The sequence below is a fragment of the Lemur catta genome, chromosome 4 (genome assembly GCF_020740605.2).
Source record: "Lemur catta isolate mLemCat1 chromosome 4, mLemCat1.pri, whole genome shotgun sequence".
In the NCBI taxonomy this organism is placed as follows: domain Eukaryota; kingdom Metazoa; phylum Chordata; class Mammalia; order Primates; family Lemuridae; genus Lemur; species Lemur catta.
Window position 1 is genome coordinate 84,805,347 of NC_059131.1, and position 21,043 is coordinate 84,826,389.

At 41.4% G+C, this 21,043-nt stretch overlaps 1 long non-coding RNA gene across 1 annotated transcript; it reads left to right on the forward strand.

Moving 5' to 3' along the window:
* The first annotated feature begins 3,720 nt into the window (after positions 1-3,720).
* Positions 3,721-8,847, forward strand: LOC123636499. Its single transcript, XR_006734560.1, has 3 exons — positions 3,721-3,758; positions 4,781-4,883; positions 8,835-8,847. It is a non-coding gene; the product is annotated as an uncharacterized LOC123636499 (long non-coding RNA).
* The last annotated feature ends 12,196 nt before the right edge of the window (positions 8,848-21,043 follow it).

Here is a 21,043-nt window from a genome sequence, read left to right on the forward strand (position 1 = left end):
TCAGGAAAATCACAAGCAAACTGGGATGAGTTGGTCATCTCAGTTCTGGCCTTGATCCATTTTTGTTCTCTACAATCTCTCCTTGGGCAATCTCCTCTATTCCACTGACTTCTAACACTTACAAGTTCTTAGACACCTGTTCCGTGTTTCCTTCCCAACATCTCCCCTCAGCTTCGGTGCATCTGCCGATGGACACACTCTCAGTTATTTCCACCTCTGCAGGTCCCAGACTGCTCTCACGCCCTCCCTCTGCCTTCCATTCCTACCCTGCTTCTGCAGCTGTGTTCCCTACTGCAGTCAGCAGCACTAGCATTTGTCCCATTACCCAACCAGCCACTTGGAGTGGCCCCAGAAGGCTTCTGCTCCCTCACTTCATCTGACTAGTGTGCAGCTATTGTCAGCTTGCTCTTCCAACTGCTTCTTGGATATGTCCACATCTCTCCCTCTCAATAACACCTACCTTAGTCCAGACCTCATCATCTCTTGCTGGGACCATCAGTCCTGGTCCTCAGTCTTCCGGTATTGTCCCCTTCCCCATTAGTTCCACCCTCTCCCCTATTTGATCAAATAACCCCAGATTTTCTTAAGAGTCTACTTTTTTGGGGAAGGTGGCTATAGCTCTTGCCTGTGCAGCTCCAACCCTGGTCCTATAGCCCTCTCTAAGATTCTATTAGCTGTCAATAGCCTGTAATATACTCTTTTATTTTTCTTTGTCTAAAGAGGCCAGTGTCTGTTCCTGTTGCTGGCATCTGAAAACTCAGGTGAACACAGCATGCAGTGATGAGCAGCAAAGTCAATTCAAAGAAGGTTCCAAGGAGGACAAGGTTTAAGGTAGCAGGCTAAGGTGCGAGTTTGTCATCTGAATGAACATCTCAAGGCCAGGAAGAGACACTTGCCTGGCACAGCAGAGATGAGAGTACTTAGCTGGTTCAGGAAGGAAAGTGGCCTTTAGGCATTTTTAGGCACACACGGTCAGAGTGGTGCTGAGTATTCAGACCCGGGTTCTGAATGAGGTGAGCCACTTTACCTGAGTTTTGCTCCCAGCAGGTTGATGCATTCTCTCTATTTAATTAAACAGCTCTTTGACAAGTCAACAAACCTCTCTAGCCTTAGTTTCCCAATCTGCACATGAGAAACTGGTAGGTATTAAGGACCTATTCTATGTAGCACAAGGGAAGAATTCTATATATCATCAGGCTGCAGTTGTTCCTGCTTTCCAGGGAGCAAGGGCAGTGGCAGAATTCACACTTTTTAATTATTCACTAGGTCTTTGACTATAAAAGATAAGAACTCTGGACCTACCTTGGAATGGAAAGTTTGAGCAAAGGGATCTAAAATTGTCCAAAATAATAAAATGATAGAATTTTTTTCCAGGTTCTTCCTGGGTATCCTAGAAACTTAGAGGGTGAGAGCCAGTGAACTAGCTAAGAAGAGCAGTGACTGGAACCTGGTTCTTGGGGTTGGGGGCAGGCGGTGGCAGAGAGGACCTGCTGAGAGAATGCAGGTCCCAGTGACAGGCAGCAGGTGTGTGCCCCAGGAGTGAAGCCTGACAGTAAATTTCATCCAGACCCCAGAAATTCCTTCTCACCCAATGCAGTCCACAGACATATCCAGGAAGGGTGACTTTCCTGCAGAAACATGTAGAATGGGGACTTGAGTCAACTATTTAAAATATGGAGGAATTTGTGAGTTCAGAAGGAAAAAGTTAAGTTACATTCATGCCAGGTAGTTTACTGATCTATTTACAGAAGATTTATTGAGTCCCACTGTGTCTCAGCTACTTTTCGTGCATTTGCTTCATGAGACCCTGGCCTAGCAGCAAGGACTAGTATTACAGTTCACACCTGACAGGTGAGGACGCTGACTTTGTGAGATAGGCCATAGTCCTGTCCCTGCCTCCTCGCAGGTTAATGAATGGATCATTTTTTCTAACGATGAGAAGGGGCTTGGTCACGCAAGGCCCTGGGAAAATGCAAGAGTTTATTGTCATTTTTTGTTTCCTGGGTGAGGAACCAGAGCAGAGAGACGAATGTCAAAGAAATTGTGGCCTCTACCAGGGCCAGTCGGTTGGAGTGTTAGGACTACAGAACCTGAAGTGCTACCTCACTGCAGCTGGCTCTAATTTTATTCATATTAAGTACTTCCCACACACTTTTGTTGGGTGAGGATTGGCCAGTCTCATTTTCAGCTGAGACACTGTAGGCCTAGAAGTTAGTGTTTCCTCCATCCTACTCCTTCTACCTGGTATAGGCTAAATTGTGTCCTTCGAAAAGATATGTTCAAGTCCTAAGCCCTGGTAACTGTGAATGTGACCTTATTTGGAAAAGGGGTCTTTACAGATATAATCTGCAGATATAATCAGGTTAAGGTAAGGTTGTTAGGGTGGGTCCCAATTTAATATGACTGGTGTCCTTGGAAGAAGCAGAGACAGATGCATATAGGGACAACACCATGTGACAATGGAGGCAGAGATTAGGGTGATGCAGCTGCAGGCCAAGGGACACCAGGAACTGCCAGCCATAGCCAGAAACAAGGGAGGATTCTACCCCTAGTTTCCAAAGGAATATGGCCTTGCTGACACCTTGCTTTTGGACTTCTGATCCCGGGACCCCCCAGAGAATAACTTCTGTTGTTTTAAGCCACCCAGTTTGTAGTATTTTCCCTTAGTAGCCCTAGGAAGCTAATAGACTACCCTAAGTCACCATACTCTGGCAGAGCCCAGCTCCAGAATTTGTCATCCATGTTCTGCCAAGATCTTTCATCATGTGCATGGCTGTGCTAGGTATTTTATAAGAAATACAAACCCAAGCTATGCTCTCAAGTCAACTTCCATTTGGGGAAACAAGAAATTCACATCAAGAGTTGAGTTAAATGAGATGGTGAATGGAATGAGTCTCTGGGCCAGTCTTTAGCACATGGCAGCATTCAGTCTCAGGAGGTACTGTGAATACACCAGCCGAAGCAATGGACATATCACAGGCTCTGGACATATCTCAGTCTCAGCTTTTCCAATCTCTACTTGTTGTCTGTCACAGAGAGGCCTTCCTCCTCTTTTCTCTCTCCAGCACTCTAGCACATTCTCCCACTTATTTTCTTCATGGCTCTTAGTCCCTGAAATGATCTTATTCATTTGCTTATGTAGGCTTCACCTTCTCAACCTTGGCAATGTTAACATTTTTTAAAATTTATTTTTATTTATTTATGTATGTATGTATGTATGTATGTATGTATTTCAGGATATTATGGGGGTACAAACATTTTGGTTACATGTTATGACTTTGCCACATCCAAACCATGATTTGAGGCGTGCCCTTTCCCCCCCTACAATGCTCACTGTGTCCATTAGTTGTGAGTTTCGGGCCAGATAATTCTTTGTCTTGGGGGCTGGTCCTATGAGTTGTAGAAAGTTTAACAGCATCTTTGGTCTCTACCCACTAGATGACAGCAGCACTCCTCTCAGGCATGACTATAAAATGTTTCCAGACTTTGACAAATGTTCCCTGGGGGGCAGAAAATCGCACCGGTTTAGGAGGACCAGTTTGAGGCATGTCTGTTGAAGCAGGGGTTGTCTGGCTCTATTGCCTCTCCAGCGTCTAGAATAGTGTGCTTTCACAGTGTTACCAGATAAACGTGGGTTGCCGAGTGCACCGAAGGGCTACTGCAGGATTAAGTTTGCCATTTTGTGGAAATGCAGAAGAAAAATATCCCAACTCTGGTTAGAAAACACCCTGGGAGAGGCAACTTCAAGAAGCTGGCATGTGAGTGGAAATTTGCAGCAGGGGCAAACTCTATCCTGGCCAGGGGTGGGCAGCCAGCATTCCAGGCAGAGGGAGTGGCCCTGGAAAAGGGGCAGGGGTGGGTATGGGGTGTTGGTGTAATACTGCCAGTGGTGAGGCTGACGTGGAAGGACCAGCTCTGAGAGGCTGCAGGAGCATCGGCGTGGAGTGCTGAGGGCCTGGACTCAGGCAGTGGCAAAGGGATCAAGTTCCACTTTAAGATGTCTGATTAGTAAGAGAAAGTTACTCTGAAGTCATTAATATGCCTGATTATTCCCTTGATCTCTTCTCCTTACTGACAGATTAGTGCCTCATGAAACGCTGTTACTCCCATAGCTCATATTTCTCTAGTTTTACTTTTACTCAGCAACTATCACTTCTGATCATTCTTACATTAATTGTACATAACACTGCTTTGCTTTAAATGTATTATTTTAAAACATTTTGTTTTACAGTTCACTTCGTGGCTAGAAATTCTATAGACAGTGGTCATAAATCTCTCTTGAAAGAAAATGGAAGTTGTCTGTTTTAATTTCCTATCAATTCTCTGCTGCTTAGGAAAAAAGATGAGGGACATAAAAAATAAAAAAAAAAACAACCTTTTTCAAGCACATGCAATTGTCCGTGTCTCATTTCTACTAGTGGGTTGCTGTTTTTAAGCTGAATAAATTACTTGCAAAATACATGTGAAGACATGTTTTGGGATAAGGTGCACTATTTTTAATAGAAATAGCAATTTAACTTTGGGATGTGACCAAAAAGGTGGCAGCAATGAGATTTTAAAAAATAGCATAGGTTCTGGACCAGATGGATGTAGCTACAATTCTGGTTTCTGTGCTCACTAGCTCTGTGGTCCCGAGCAAGTTACATTAATCTCTTTCAATCTTACTTTGTTCACCTATGCAATAGTAGGGGAGTGTGACCAGCCACCCCTAAAACTTAGTGCCATAAAAGATCAACAAAAATCAGTCATTTTTCTCACATTTTCTTTTTCTTTTGGGCAGTGCTCAATAGGCATGGCTTATTTCTGCTTCTCATGGCAACAGATGCAATGACGAGATTAGAATTGGAGGATTTGTTTCCAAGGTGGCTCAGTCATCCTGGCTGGTGAGTTGGCGTTGACTGTTGATTGTCAGCTGAGTCTGACAACTACAGTGCCTACATGTGGCCTCCCCCGCTTGGTGGTCTCAGAGTAGTTGGACCACTTACATGGTCTGGCTTCCTCCAGAATTAGCGTCCTTAGAGAACTTATCAGAAGCTATATGACATTTTACGACTTAACCTCAAATGTCAAGTAGGTGGGGTGGGGAGCAGGAGATGGGTATATTCAAACCTAATAGGTGGGGTGCGCACCGTCTGGGGGATGGACATGCTTGTAGTCTGACTCGGGCGGGGCAAAGGCAATATATGTAACCTGAATATCTGTACCCTGATAATATTCTGAAATTAAAAAAAAGTCAAGTAGGGTCACTTCTGACATATACTATTTATTTTATTTTATTTTATTTTATTTTATTTTATTTTATTTTATTTTATTTTATGTTATTTCAGCATATTATGGGGGTACAAATGTTTAGGTTATGTATATTGCCCCTGCCCCATCCCACCCTAAGTCAGAACTTTAAGCATGTCCCTCCCCCAGACAGTGCACATCGCACTCATTATGTATGTATATACCCATTCCCTCCTCCCCCATCCCATATGCTCAACATCTGATGAATGTTATTCCTATATGTGCACTTAGGTGTGGATCAGTTAAAACCAACTTGATGGTGAGTACATGTGATGCCTGTTTTTCCATTCTTGGGATACTTCACTAAGTAGAATGGGTTCCAGCTCTATCTAGGATAATACAAGAGGTGCTATATCACCATAGTTTCTTGTAGCTGAATAGTACTTCATGGTGCACATATACATCATTTTATTAATCACTCATGTATTGATGGGGACTTGGGTTGTTTCCACATCTTTGCAATTGTGAATTGTGCTGCTATAGACATTCGAGTGCAGATATCTTTTTTTTTTTTTTTTTTTTTTTTTTGAGACAGAGTCTCACTCTGTTGCCCGGGCTAGAGTGCTGTGGAGTAAGCTTTGCTCACAGCAACCTCAGACACCTGGGCTCAAGCAATCCTACTGCCTCAGCCTCCTGAGTAGCTGGGACTACAGGCATGTGCCACCATGCCCGGCTAATTTTTCTATATATATTTTTAGCTGTCCGTATAATTTCTTTCTATGTTTAGTAGAGATGGGGTCTCGCTCTTGCTCAGGCTGGTCTCGAACTCCTGAGCTCAAACGATCCGCCCGCCTCGGCCTCCCAGAGTGCTAGGATTACAGGCGTGAGCCACTGCGCCCGGCCCAGATATCTTTTTTATAGAATGTCTTTTTTTCCTTTGTGTAGATGCCCAGTAATGGGATTGCTGGATTAAATGGTAGTTCTACTTGTAGCTCTTTGAGGTATCTCCATATTACTTTCCACAGAGGTTGTACTAGTTTGCAGTCCCACCAGCAGTGTATAAGTGTTCCTTTGTCTCCACATTCACACCAATGTTTGGTGTTTTGGGACTTTTTGAGAAAGGACATTTTCACTGAACTTAAGTGATATCTCACTGTGATTTTGATTTGCATTTCCCTGATGATTAGAGATGTTGAGCATTTTTTTCATGTGTTTGTTGGTCATTAGTCTATCTTCTTTTGAAAAGTTTCTTTTCATATCCTTTGCACACTTTTTGATAGGGTTGTTTGATTTTTTTCTTACTGATTTTCCTGAGTTCTATATAGATTCTAGTTATCAGCCCTCTATCGGAGGTGTAGGATGCAAATATTTTTTCCCATTCTGTAGGTTGTCTGTTTGCTCTAGTGATAGTTTCTTTGGCTGTACAGAAGCTTTTTAATTTGGTCAGATCTCATTTGTTTATTTTTGTTGTTTCTGTGATTGCCTTTGGGGTCTTCTTCATAAATTCCTTTCCTAGAGCAATGTCTATAAGAGTATTTACAATGTTTTCCTCAAGAATTCTTATAGTTTCATGCCTTAGGTTTAAGTCTGTTATCCACCATGAGTTGATTTTTGTGAGAGGTGAAACGTGTGGATCCTGTTTCAGTCTTCTACATGTGTCTATCCAGTTTTCCCAGCACCATTTATTGAATAAGGAGTCTTTTCCCCAGTGTATGTTTTTGTCTGCTTTGTCAAAAATTAGATGGCTATATGAGGCTGGTTTTATATCTAGGTTCTCAGTTCTGGACTCTTTGCATATAGGTCTATGTCTCTGTTCTTGTGCCAGTACCATACTGTTTTAAGTACTATAGCCTTGTAGTATAGTTTGACGTCTGGTAAATTGATGCCCCCCATATTATTCTTTTTGCCTAGAATTGCTTTTGCCATACGGGGTCTTCTCTGGTTCCATATGAAGCGTAAAATTATTTTTTCTATATCTATGAAAAATGATGTTGGTATTTTAATAGGGATTGCATTAAATCTGTAGATCACTTTGGATAGTATAGACATTTTAACAGTGTGGATTCTGCCCACCCAGGAGCAGGTACATGCTGTTTTCCAAGTGCGGAGTTCAGTGGCATGAAGTACTTTCACATTGTTGTGCCACCATCACCACCACTATCTGTCTACAGGACTTTTTGCATGTAGCAAAACTGAAATTCTGTATCTGTTAAACAATGTCCCCATTTCTCCCTCCCCAGACCCCCTAGTGACCACCATTCTAGTTTTCTGTCTCTGTGAGCTTGACTGCTCTAAATACTTCATATAAGTGGAATCACATAGCATTGGTCATTTTGTGACTGGCTTATTTTACTTAGCATAATGTCGAGGTTCATCCATGTTGTAGCATGTGTAAGACTTTCATTGCCTTTTAAGGCTAAATAATATCCCATTGTATGTCTAGACCACATTTTGTTTACACATCATTTGTTGATGGACACTTGGGTTGCTTCTACCTTTTGGTTTTTGGGAATGGTGCTGCTGTAATTTATAGTTATTTGTGGGTGTCTACATCCCCAGGTCTCCCCAAGCTGCAAGCTCCACCAAACAATAGCTGGATGTCGTTTGTCCTCAGCGTTGTCTCTGTAGAACCCAGGACAATGCCTGGCAGTGCAGACACTCAAATATTTGTTGACTAAGTAAATGGACAACTTTAATTTGTGGTATCTTGCAAATTATCTTCTCCACGGTAACATTTTCTTTTCTTTAAAAACCTCATAATTATGTGAAAATATATGTGAATGTGTAACTGGAAACATCCTTGGAGGGAAAAAAAAAGAAGCTTTGCTAAATCAAATACTCTAGCAAGAGGTTGTTTATTTACTTTTGATCATTTGGGATAATCATTCATTGATTTTCTTTTATGGTAAAGTAGGATTATACAATTTAGTTTTTTATCATAAAATTTGGAGAGGTTTTTTAAACTAGGAATTTTGTGAAGATGATACAAGGACTTGAATGGAAATTCTACATGTTGTTACGCTGTAACTTGCAGCGTAAGGGCCCTCTGGTTCTAATGTTAACTCCAGGCCCTTCTCACTTGGACACTGGGAAGAAATCTTAACTAGTTTGATGAAGAAAATGATTGGCTCAGATTGGTTTATTCTTCATTTTGGGCAAAATTCAATGGTACTTTTGTCCAGTGCTATTCATTTTGAGGTTGGTTAGTGTTTTAAAAATTATTATGGAAAAATTTCAAACATATGAAAAACTAGAGAGAACAATATAATAAACATTCATGTACCCATGATCCAATTTCAACAATTATCAACTCAGTCCACTCCCTCCGTCCACTTCCTCCTTCTCCTTGGATTACTTTGGAGCAAATCTCAGATGTCGTATTATAATTTAATCCATATGGATTTCACTTTTTTCTTTTTGAGACAGAATCTCATTCTGTTGTCTGGGCTAGAGTGCAGTGATATCAGCATCATAGCTCACTGCAAACTCAAACTCCTGGGCTCAAGCGATCCCCCTACCTTAGCCTCCCAAATAGCTGGGACTATAGGTCTGTGTCATCATGTCTGGCTAATTTTTCTGTTTTTTTTTTTTTTTTTTTTTTGCAGAGACAGGGGCCTCACCCTTGCTCAGACTGGTCTCGAACTCCAGGCCTCAAACAATCCTTCTGCCTCAGACTCCCAAAGTGCTAGGATTACAGGTGTGAGCCACTGTGCCCAGCCTTACCATGTATTTTGTAGGTAAATACTCTTTAAGGATATATGACTATAATGCTATTTTTACATCCAAATAAGTAAAAACAATTGTATGCAATAAAATATTAGTCAGTGTTCAAATTTTCTCAATTATTTTGTATTTTTTATAGTTTTTTCTATCAATAGTCAAATAAGTTTCATACATTGCAATTGTTGGGTTTACCTCAAGTCTTTTAAAATCTCCTCTCCCGCTCCTTTATTGCTCTCCCTGCCCATGCAGTGTAGTTTATCTGTTGAAAAAACTACTCATTTGGCCTGTAACTTTTCTCGCATTCTGGATTTTGCTGATTACATCCTTGTGGCTTCATTTAACATGTTCCTCTGCTCCTCCATTTCCTGTAAATTGGTAGTTATATCTCGAAGCATGATAAGATTCAGAATGAAGTTTTTGGCAGAAATACAGCAACGTTTAGATGGTAGTATATTTTTTTTCATTGTGTCCAATGGACTCTCTTTCTGTGATGTTCACAGCCATTCATGATCACGCCTTGATCTGTTATTTCACTATGGTTCACAAAATGTGAGTTTCTAATGTTACCATTCTTCATTTTTCTAAGCCTAAAGAGAAAAACACTCCTGTGAAGAGAAGCTCCCTCATTAGTTTTTTAATACACTTTGTACAGAAAAGGCAGAATAAATGCTTATTTTTTGCTTTTCTTTACCAATTTTCCAACCTTCAGAAGTTACCAGTAAGATGTTTTTCCCTTTCTCCCTTTATTTCTTCTCTCTTCCCTCTTCTCCCTTTCCTTCTTTCTTTCTTTCCTTCCTTCCCTGCCTTTCTTTCCTTTTCATTATTAACTCATTTAAACATATTATTAACTATGATTATAACAAAAGCATCTTAACTGATTTAAACATATTTGATGAGCTTCAATAGGATTTGTTATTTATTTATTTATTTATTTATTTTGAGACAGAGTCTCACTCTGTTGCCCGGGCTAGAGTGTCGTGGCATCAGCCTAGCTCACAGCAACCTCAAACTCCTGGGCTCAAGCAATCCTCCTGCCTCAGCCTCCCGGGTAGCTGGGACTACAGGCATGCACCACCATGCCCAGCTAATTTTTTCTATATATATATTTTTAGCTGTCCATATAATTTCTTTCTATTTTTAGTAGAGATGGGGTCTCGCTCTTGCTCAGGCTGGTCTCAAACTCCTGAGCTTAAATGATCCGCCCGCCTTGGCCTCCCAGAGTGCTAGGATTACAAGTGTGAGCCACCGTGCCCGGCCGGATTTGTTATTTTTAAATTTTAGAGCACTTGTTTCTATTTGAAGAACATTATTATATGCCTATACTTGATTAACACTTTCTTTATATGTCAGTTCTTTGTCAGTTGATTTTTATCCAAACCATACCTGCAATATGCTAATGAAGATACGTAAGCAGAAATCTACTGACTGAGTCTTTTCCTGATGCCAAGAGGAAGTTTCACAAAGAAATGATAAATACCTGAGATGACGGGTGTGCTAATTACCCTGACCTGATCCCTATTATATGTATTGCAACACCACTGTATTCATTATAAATATGCACAATTATTACATGTCAATTTAAAAAATTTAGAGCTAAATAAATAAAAAAGTAAAATTTTGATCAAATTAGAAAAGACAGATTCAGTCGGTGCATGTTTTCTGCCCTTTTTCTTTCTTCTTCCTGTCTGGGATGTGGGTGCAATGGCTGGAGGGGTGATCACTGAGAAGATGAACACTTATACACACTCAGGTGGTGAAGTGGAAATTGAACTGGAGTCCGGGTCCTTGCGGATGCCCTTCAGGAATTGCTCCATCTCAACATTCTATACCCAACTTCTTGTTACATGAGAAAAAAGTCCTCATTGTTTAAGCCACTATTTATTGGTATCTTCGGTACTGGCAGCTGTGTGTCTTCACGGATGCATCTGTCCAAAGTCGTGTACATAGCAAGTGAGGGAGAGCTGGGTCTCAAATCCAGGCCTGTTAATGCCTAAAGCTTGTGTTCTCTTATTAAATAATATAGAGAACCATGGGCAGGGAATACAGCTGAATACCCTACGCAGAGAATTCCCTCCTTAACTCATTAATGACCCTCAGATACAATTTTTATTTGTAAACCAGCTTGCCCCTGTCCAAAGCCACGTGGTTCCTTGAATAAGAGCCCAGGATTAACACACATTGTCAGCATCTCCTCAGGCAGGGAATGAGATGTTTCTGGCCCTGTGTAATGAGCTGATGAAATATGCAAGTATTTTCTTGCTTCTTGTCAAATGATTTCCAACCTTTCTATAGCGAAGAAGCCTTTTCTTTTTCTTACTTAACTCCTTGCAAAGTACAGCATGTTTTGAAACATTTTTTTTTTTTGCCAAGCAAACTACACTTAATAATAAATATTTAATTCACTTCCTCATTTAAATTTAATCAAATGTACATATTACTTCTAATCGTAGTTTCTGATCCACATGACCAGTGTTAGCACACTGAGCTGGTTCTAATTTCAGTAAAAAATAGGAGTCCTTTGATTAGCCTGCTCATCCTTAAATTCTGTTCGTATTTTAAGTATGACAGAAGTGTACCATGAATCCCTGGTCAGCTCCGAATACTCCTGTGGGTCTGAGGACGCTGCTGGGGACCCAGGCTTGGTGGCCTTGCTCTAGAGTCTGGCAGTCCGTATCCCAGGAAGCTGGTTGGTTTCCCCTCAACCAAAGGTGTAGAAGAGCCTTCACTAGGCTGGCCCTACGTTAGCCTTGGTGGTCTGAGGCCCGTCTGGACCTAGGAGTCTCAGCCAGGCCTAGGCCCTGAAAACCAAATCATAGAGTATTTTAGGATCTCTATTCACAAAGTTGAGTGGGATATGGAATTGGTCCTGCTTAGGTGTCCAGCTGCCTGCTTTGTGCCCTGCGGATTGCTCTGTAGCTTTCCCCTGCAGCCCTTATCATGCTCATCGTGTTCGTGATGGCTGAATTCTGTTTGAAAAACATGTACTGAGCATCTGCCAGGAGCCATTATAGTATTAGATGGCAGGCCATAAAGATGAATAAGATCCTGTGTTTATGACTGGGCTTCTGCCTTGATTTCTAGTGGATATTCAGGCTTTTCCTCATTTAAAACTTAACCCAAACCTCAACAGGATTTATGAGACACTGCATAGCTCATGCTAGCCTCCCCCTAACTTTCATTGGACTTGGACCCCTCTTACTTTACCCGCAGGAGCTGATGGGATCCTGTGACAGCCCAGATAGATTATCCACCATCTCAACACTATACATCCCGCCTTTCTGCTGAGAGGGTCCCTGCTGCCAGACTGAGTTCCTGTGTGTCCTCTCACTGGACTATAAACTTCTAGAGGGAAGGGGCTGTGTTCACTTTGGTATCCCCAGCATCATGCCCGAGCACAGTGAATGGTCAAAGCTGGTAACTATTTGATGAGTGATGAATGGAAATGAGTGCTGCAGGGAGTAGACTTTCAGATGATGGGGTAGGTGCCTGAGCAGTCTGGCCATGGTGTAGGTTGGCCACCATGGATACTGAAGTCAGCTGGGGTGATACAGATACCAGTCACCCTCAGGCCATCCCCAGAGTCATGGCCAGGTGGTGGTTAGGGACAGCAGCAATGGGAGCAGCGGCTGGTGCAGCTTGAGCACCTGTGTCTCAGGAGGAGACGGACTTTGACATAACAGCATGTGCAGCTGGAGCCTGTATGCTGATCACAACTCCGAAGAACAGGTTGAGACATGCTAGGGACATGGAAGGACATGTTGAGACTGGGCAGATTTTATTTGAGATGACCATAAGGCATCAGCATTACCAGAGAAGAGCCAATTCTCAGTCAAGGCCAGGAAGTGGTGGGGAGACCCAATGAGGATGTTGGGGGTGCCTGGCATTGGTTAGCACATGGCAGAGATCATGTGCATCAGCATCTTAGCTGGATTAGACCCCAGGATGGCTGCCTGCCTCACCTCAGTGCTCTCCTCCCTCCACCCCCAAGCCTCAGTGTGCCTTGTGGGAGCGTTGCTGTCTTTGGCTCTGCCCCAACTTCTTGCCTCCTCTCAGATTATCTTCTGGCTTGGATCATGAGCTTTGTCCTTGACAACTGCCTTGTCCCTCTGGTCCTGGACTCCCACCAGGCCTCCCTCCTCTGGGGGAATCAGACCTAAAAAGGCAGCTCCTTCAGCTCTCCTCCTCTTATCTTCCCAGCCAGAACTTCCACTTAATTTGCGTACTGACATTTCACACTGTTGTGTGAGGAATCATCAGCCAGGTTCCAAGTGTACGTATGACTCACATGCTTCTGAAGAGTATGTGGAGGAGGGAGGAAAAAAAAACAAGTAAAAAATGAGAGAGAGGATTTTAGTCGTGTAAGTCATGAAAGAGCCTACCAGGCTTGCTTTGATTTTGTTTGTTTTAGAAAATGACTGGAGGCCATAGTGTTTGAACTTTTCCATTGTCAAGGCTGCTGAGAACTCAAGCAGGGCCCACCCCCAGAGACTCTTCTTTCTTCAGTTCCTGAGGTGGAAAGAATAAAAGTCTGAATCTTATTAAGCAGATCCACAGGACTTGGGTTGAAAGAAATACGAAAACACAATTTTGCATTCAAGCCTGGGAAGGAAAAAATAACTTCGGAGTGAGCCAGACATACTTTGGAACTCCTTCAGCAACTGTATAGCAAGACCTACACAGCGTATGTGTGTGTGAGTGTATGTGAGAGTGTGTGTGAGTGTGTGTGAGTGTGAGTGTGTGTGAGGTCATCTTCTGGCTGGCAAACTGGTTCCAAAATTTGCACAAGGAGGCAATTTCTTTGCTACCAAACCGACTGGGAAAAATATATCCAATGACTGTTAAAGATGGAACTTACTTTTTATGACATGTGTCACTCTATGACACATTTTCTCACCTGGGGTCCCTAGCATCCCAATCCTACACATTTCCAGAGTGTGGCCAGGAGGTCTTCTCTGTTCCCTCCAGCTCACAGAGCACTCTCTGCCTTTTAGAACCTCCACAGCCCTTAATGTCTGTGCCACTTAACCACACACAGGCTGTCTCCATTAATTCGGATGGCTCTAACGAAGTACCGTAGACTGGGTGGTTTATAAACAACCGAAATTTATCTCTCACAGTTCTGGAGGCTGGAAATCCAAGATCAGGATGCCAGCATGGTCGGGCTATAGCGAGGGTCTTCTTTAGGGCATACTTCTCATTATGCTCTCACAGAGCAGAAAGGGAGAGAGAGAACTTTCTGGGGTCCCTTTTATGAGGGCAGTAATCCCATTCACAAGGGCTCCACCCTCATGACCTGATCACTTCCTAAAGGTTCTACATCCTAAGGATTTCAACATACTAAGGATTTCAACACATAAATTTTAAGGAACACAAACACTTAGCCCATTACACAGGCTGCTCTGCCTTTCTGCATGTTCAGGATTTTCAGTTGCCCCTGGCTTGTTCAAGTCTAACTTTCCTCGTAGCTTGTTCTTTCCGTCCTGATTTTCTGTAAACACAAGCCAAGTCTGCCCTTTAGTTCTCTGTAGTGCAGTTTATAAAACATTATTGAAGGCTTGTGGAATGAGAAAGGAGTTACAATGCAGGGAATATTACCAGATAAGGTTGTTCTTAGCATCCTTAGCTCTCGCCTCCCTCGGTGCTGTGATGCCCAGCTTGTTCAGGGAGTTGCCTGAACAGGTGGATTTCTCTACTCTAGGTCTAGATTCTTGGCTCTCTGGAGACCTTGAGAGAGAATAACCAAGGTTCCCTCTACACCCTGGGTCCAGTGTGGCTACCCAGTAGCAGACCTCACAGATGTACCTGATTTCTCAGTGTTTGGGGTCTCTCTGTTTCATAATAGGATCTTTCTTTATCTTTATCTAATTATTAAAATGCTCTATAAGTGTTTTTTTTTTCTTCCCCTAAACAAAGGCTCTGTGTTCCCTCATAGAGGAATTTAAGCCTCCTTCTCAGAAGAAAGAGAAGAATTGTTGGCAGCTTTCACATGTCAGAGGCATGCTTCTAGCTGTCAAGATTTCAAAACATGTGTGCTTGCAGTTGCAGCTTGAACATCCCAGGGCACATTAACTATCTTCTCCCTCTCCCATCCTTATATTTACTAACATATTGCATTAGTGTGGTACATTGCTTAAAATTGATGAACTGATGTTTATATAATTTTTAACTGAAGTCTGTAGTTTACATGAAAATTCACTCTGGGTTGTACAGTTCTATATGCTTGGACAAATGCATACTGTTATATATCTGCCATTACAGTATCGTATAGAATAGTTTTCGTACCCTGAAAATCCCCTGTACTTCACTTATTTCTTGCCCTTGAATCACTGAACCCTTAGCAACATTGATTTTTTTGCTGTCTATATAGTTTTGCCTTTTCCAGGATGTCACAGAGTTGGAATTACACAGACTTTTCTGACTGTCTTCTTTTATTTAACAATATACTTTTGAGGTCCCTTCATATCTTTTTATGGCTTGATAGCTCATTTCTTTTTATCACCGAATAATATTCCATTGTATATCTGTACCATGGTTTATTTATGCATTTTCATACTGAAGAGAACTTGGTTGATTCCAGTTTTTGGCAATTATAAATAAAGCTGCTATAAACGGGGTTTTGCATAGAAATAAGTTTTTGACTCATTTGGGTAAATACCTAAGAGCATAATTTCTGGACTGTATGGTAAGAGTATCCTTAATTTTGTAAGAAACTCCCAAATCGTCTTCCACAGTAACTATACCATTTTGCATTTCCACTAGAAACAAATGAGATTTCATATTGCTCCACACCCTTGTTAACATTCAGTATTGTCAATGTTTTAACTTTTAGCTATTCCCCTAAATGTGTGGTGGAGTCTTGTATGGTTGCTCCCAGTATTTCAATTTGTAATTCCCTAACATGCTTATTGGGCATATGCTAACTTGTCATTTGCGCACCTTCCTTGGTGAGGGGACTGACTCTTCAGATATTTTACTCATTTTAACATTGGGTAGTTTTCTCATTCTTAAGGTTTAAATGTTCCTTGTATATTTTTGGCTACAAGTCTTTTATCAGATATGAGTTTTTTGTAAATATTCTTTCCCAGTCTATGGCTTATCTTTTCATTCTCTTAACAGTATCTTCCACAAAGCAGAAGTTTTTGATTTTAATGAAGTCCATTTTGTCAATATTTTCTTCCATGGATTGTGCTGTTGTTGTTGTATCTAAAAAGTCACCACCAAACTCAAGGTCACCGAGATTTTCTCCTAGGTTATCTTCAATAGTTTTGCACGTTATGTTTAGATCTATGACCTATTTCAAGTTATTTTCTATAAAAAGCATAAGGTCTGTGATTTGTGTATTTATTTTTGCATATAGATGTGCAGTGATTCCAGCACTGTTTGTTGAAAAGATTACCTTTCTTCACTGAATTGACTTTGCTCCTTTGTCAAAGGTCAGGTTACTGTATTTGTTTACATCTATATCTGGGCTATCTCTTCTGTTCCATTCACCTATTTGTTAATTCCTTTGCTAAAACTATACTGTCCTGATTACTGTCATTTTAGAGAAAGTCTCAAATTTGGGTAGTGGCAGTCTTCTGACTTTGTTCTTCTGCAGTATTTTCTAGGCTATTCTGAGTCTTTTTTGCCTTTCTGTATAGTTTAGAACCAGTTTGTCAATATCCACAAAATAACTTGCTAGTATTTTGATTAGGATTGCATTGAATCTATCAATCAAGTTAAGAATAATTGACACCTTAATAACATTGAGTCTTCCTTTTCATAAACATGCAATATCTATCCATTTATTTTGATCTTCTGTGATTTTTTTGTCAGAATTTTATAGTTTTCATTATATAGATCTTGTATATATTTTGCTAGATTTATACCTAAGAATTTTAGTTTATTGGGTGCTAATGTAAATGGTATTGTGTCTTTACTTTCAAATACCAATTGTTCATTGCTGATATTTAGATTTATTTGATTTTGTCAGGAAAATGCCCCTCCACACAGCTCAAATTACCACAGTGCAAATAACACCTCACTGGAAATTGAAGGTAATTCTTATCCAAAGCCTGGTCTTTCAGTCCCACCAGGAATTCATTTATTCTATGCTTGAATATTGTCTGTGATGAACAGCTCACTATCTCTCAAAGTAACTTGGTGCCATTTGCACAACTTTGCTTTTAGATGTTTTTTTCTTGTACTGGATTTCCTGTGGATAAATTATAGCTTAATACTAAAATAACAAAGAATTTGTGATCCAGGTTAACAATTGTATATGCATTCTTTCATCTCGTTTGGATAAACATTAAGTCAGGGCTCTCCCAGAACTGGTGAAGCAGGGAGTCCTGTGTGCTGTGGGGTCTTGCATCATGAACAATCAGACTCTAGGGTACTAGCTGGGACTTACACACCTGACTTCAATCTGGATTTGTCACTTGTTAGCTGAGTAACTTTGGGCGACCCCCATCATTTTCCAATGTCTTGATGTTTAAAAACGGGAGAATGAATACTCACACACGGCTTTCATATGAAAGAATCAAAACACTGAACGTAAAAGCAGTTTTATACCAAACTATTCAATGGATGCATAATTTTAACTTATTATCCTCTACTTTACTGTCAACACCCAGAGCCATAAATCATCAAATATACATAGGAAGAAAGGCAGAGAGGGAAGTATAGCTGGTGCACTCACAGTCAACCTGGGAAGACAAGATGTCCAAGCTTTGGATGTCATGGCTGAAGAGAACTTAAATGTAATCTAGTTCAACCCCTTTATTTCATAGATGAGGAAACTGAACCCTGAAGAGGAAAATAGCCTGCTCAAGTTCAAGAGCCAGGCTGTTTAATTGCCATACTAAGAAAAGATTCAGTATAACTCCAAGACCAGTGCTTTTCCTCCTAACTCATTTGACAAAAGGAGCATCTGGATGTTTCCTTCCAGGCCCCTCACTACACCTTCCTGCTTCTTCTTGATCATGGAACATAGGGCTTCCCATCAGAGTTCTCATTGTAAGGAATTTGGGGAATAAATTATATGGTGGGCATTCTCTCACCAAGAAAAACAACTGGTTGCTCATCTCTGAGAGAGGAGACATTCTTTTATGCTCAAGCAAGCCAAGAGGAGCCAAGGACTTCACCTTGTACATTAATGTTCACTGATCAAAAGAACAAAGTGCCATTTAGGTGGATAAAGAAGAATTTCTTAGCCATGATGTTGGGCCTGATAAGAAATATTAATGCTTTGCAGAAAGAAGAATTCAAATGTTGTCCTGAAAATTGACAAAATGATTTTTTGGAAGGGAAGGGCCCCGTTCTTCGTGTAGCAAACATTTACTAAATATTTTTTTCTATACCAGGCATAGTACTGGGTGCTGGGTTCACAAGAATGAATTTGAAATAGTCTCTGCCCTTAAGTTGCTCAGGGTCTGGTGCTGTAGACTGTTACATTTTATAAGTATCTTCCTCCAAGAAATATGCAACCTTGGGCTGTGTGTGTATGTGTGGTGTGTGTGTGTGTATGTTTGTGTGTGTCCCTGTCTCTCCTCTTCTTGTAAGGATACAAGTCATATTGGATTTCGGACTTACCCTATTCAGGTATGGCCTCATCCTGAGGAGTGATTATAGTATGTACCTCATTGGACTGTGGTATGGATTAAATGAGAAGATACCTACAAAGTCCACAGCACGGTGCTTTGTAGAACATAATGAATGATGCCATAGTGGGTCCTCAAGTGGAGGTTGGACAGATCTTAGACTTCAGGCTCTGAAATCAGACACCCATGTGGGACTGTGGGCCTGGGCAGAACACACTGTTGGTTGCCTTCCAAAGGAGAAATAAAAATAAAATCCTAAGCCCTCCAACCTACTGAATGGACACCCTCTTGGCCAAGGAGACTCCAGAGAAATCTTAAAACTGAGTTCCTGGCCATGGTGGCATGGGATGAAGAAGGGTCAGACAAGCCCTCGTTATCCGCCCCCTTGCTAACCACCATTGGGTTTTCTTCCCTAAGGGTTAAACAGCACCAGTCCTTTGGAAAGACTTGCCCCATTGCTGATTTCAACCAACTAACTGCCTAATACCACTCCTTCCTTTTTGAAGTTTCAACACAATAACTGACCAGCATTCCTTGCTGATAAAAGATGACTGAGCATGGAGTGGTTTTGACCAGCCTACAGAAGTTGCACAGAGAGAGTTTTCAAGTCCTGTGATTTTCATGTCCTGTGCTTCACCTTTTGACATCAGAGGGCCAAAAACTCCACCTATGGATCATGCTAAAGCAGCCATTTTCTGAACATGGGTCCCAGGAAGTAGCATGAAGCTCAACTGTGCATGTGCATGTTTCTCCTTTCATAAATACTCATGACTCCTCCTATAGCTGTTAAATATGTGTATTTGGCTACCTGCTCAGCATAAATTCCTGTTCCTGGTGCTCCTCCCTCGAAGTACCTGTTTCCTGCGGCATCTGGCCAGAGGCTATGCTTCCCAGCCTGTTAGAGTGGCCACCCTGCAGGGTGCAGTGCTTTACAAGAAATAACAGCTCTCCTTTTCAAACTGATGAACCTCAACATTCTGTAGTGGATGCCAGAGACATCAGTTTCTCTCCACTCCTTCTTTTTAAATCATGTTCAGGTATCCACTATCCTCTTCTAGCCATGTGCTGCATTGGTGGAGATTGTGCCCTTTCCCCAGGCTCTGGGGTGGGTCCCGATTGGTCTAAACTGAACACTGTGGTCTCCATTCCCTTGGGCAATATTGGCTGAGCTGATGCAATTCTGACACGTGAGATATAAAAAGTTGACGAGAGGGCTTTCAGGGAAGGTCTCCCAGCTCTCAAAATAAGACATTACTATGGGTGAAATTTTGTCCCCTCCAAAGATATTTTCAATCCTAATCCCTGGTACTGGTGAATGTGACCTTACTAGGAAATAGGGCTTTTGCAAATGTAATCGAGTTAGGATGAGGTCATACCAGAGTAGGGTGGGTCTTCATCCGATATGACTGGTATCCGTATAAGAAGAGGAGAAGAGACAGAGGGACACACACACACACACACACACACACACACACACACACACACGGGAAACAATTGGAAAGAGATTGGAGTGATGTGTCTACAAGGCAAGAAACATCAAGGGTTGTGGTCAACCATCAGAGGCTAGGGAGAGGCCAGCAATATCCTTTCCTAGAGCCATCAGAAAGAACATGGCACTGCTGACATCTTGATTTCAGACTTCTACTTTCCAGAACTGTAAGAAAATAAATTTTGGTAATTTTAGGTCCCTCAGTTTGTGGTACTTTGTTATGGCAGCCCTAGGAAACAAGTGTCCTCCATTTTCACCGTTCTTTCCAGAGTCATTTGATTCATCAGCTGGGAGTGGACAATGGATATCTAGACTCATTTATGTGTAGGCCCAGGTAACCACGTATTTCCAAGAAGTATGTTGCAGAACATTTGAAATAAACACTATGCTGAGAATTATTTGCCATTTTTTACAGCACTTTTCACCATAACTGTGATAAGGTTCTTCTCTGTATTCTTAAGCCTGAGATAGTTTTTGCAGACAAAACTGTGCTGAGGCCTAGCTAGCTTGGTATTTCCAAGACTTATTACTGGAGCCTTTTAAGAAACCATTCTTTTAAGTATTATTCCAACATCCTTTCACCATTATTTTAAAAACCGGAGCACCTTTCATTGGTTAGCATAAGATTCCTTCCCTGGGTAAGGATTTTGTGTGGGGTTGCAATTGCAGGACCTCTGTCAGTCCTTTGTTTGCTTTGACTATCCCCAGAGATCAAAAGTGCACATTTGTGTGGGAGGTGAATACTGCAGATCTTGTTTCAGTCTTAGACTGAAACAGGATCCGCAGTTTTCACCCTTCTTTCAAGAATCATTTGATTCATCAGCTGGGAATCGACAATGGTTCTCTAGACTCAGCTATGTGTAGGCCCAGGAAACTGGATATTTCCAAGAAGTATGCCGCAGAACTTTGAAATAACCAGTATGTTGAGAACTATTTGCAGTTTTTTATAGCACTTTTCACCAGAATTATGATAAGGTTCGTCTCCGGTTCCTTAAGCCTAAGATAGTTTTCACGGACAAAA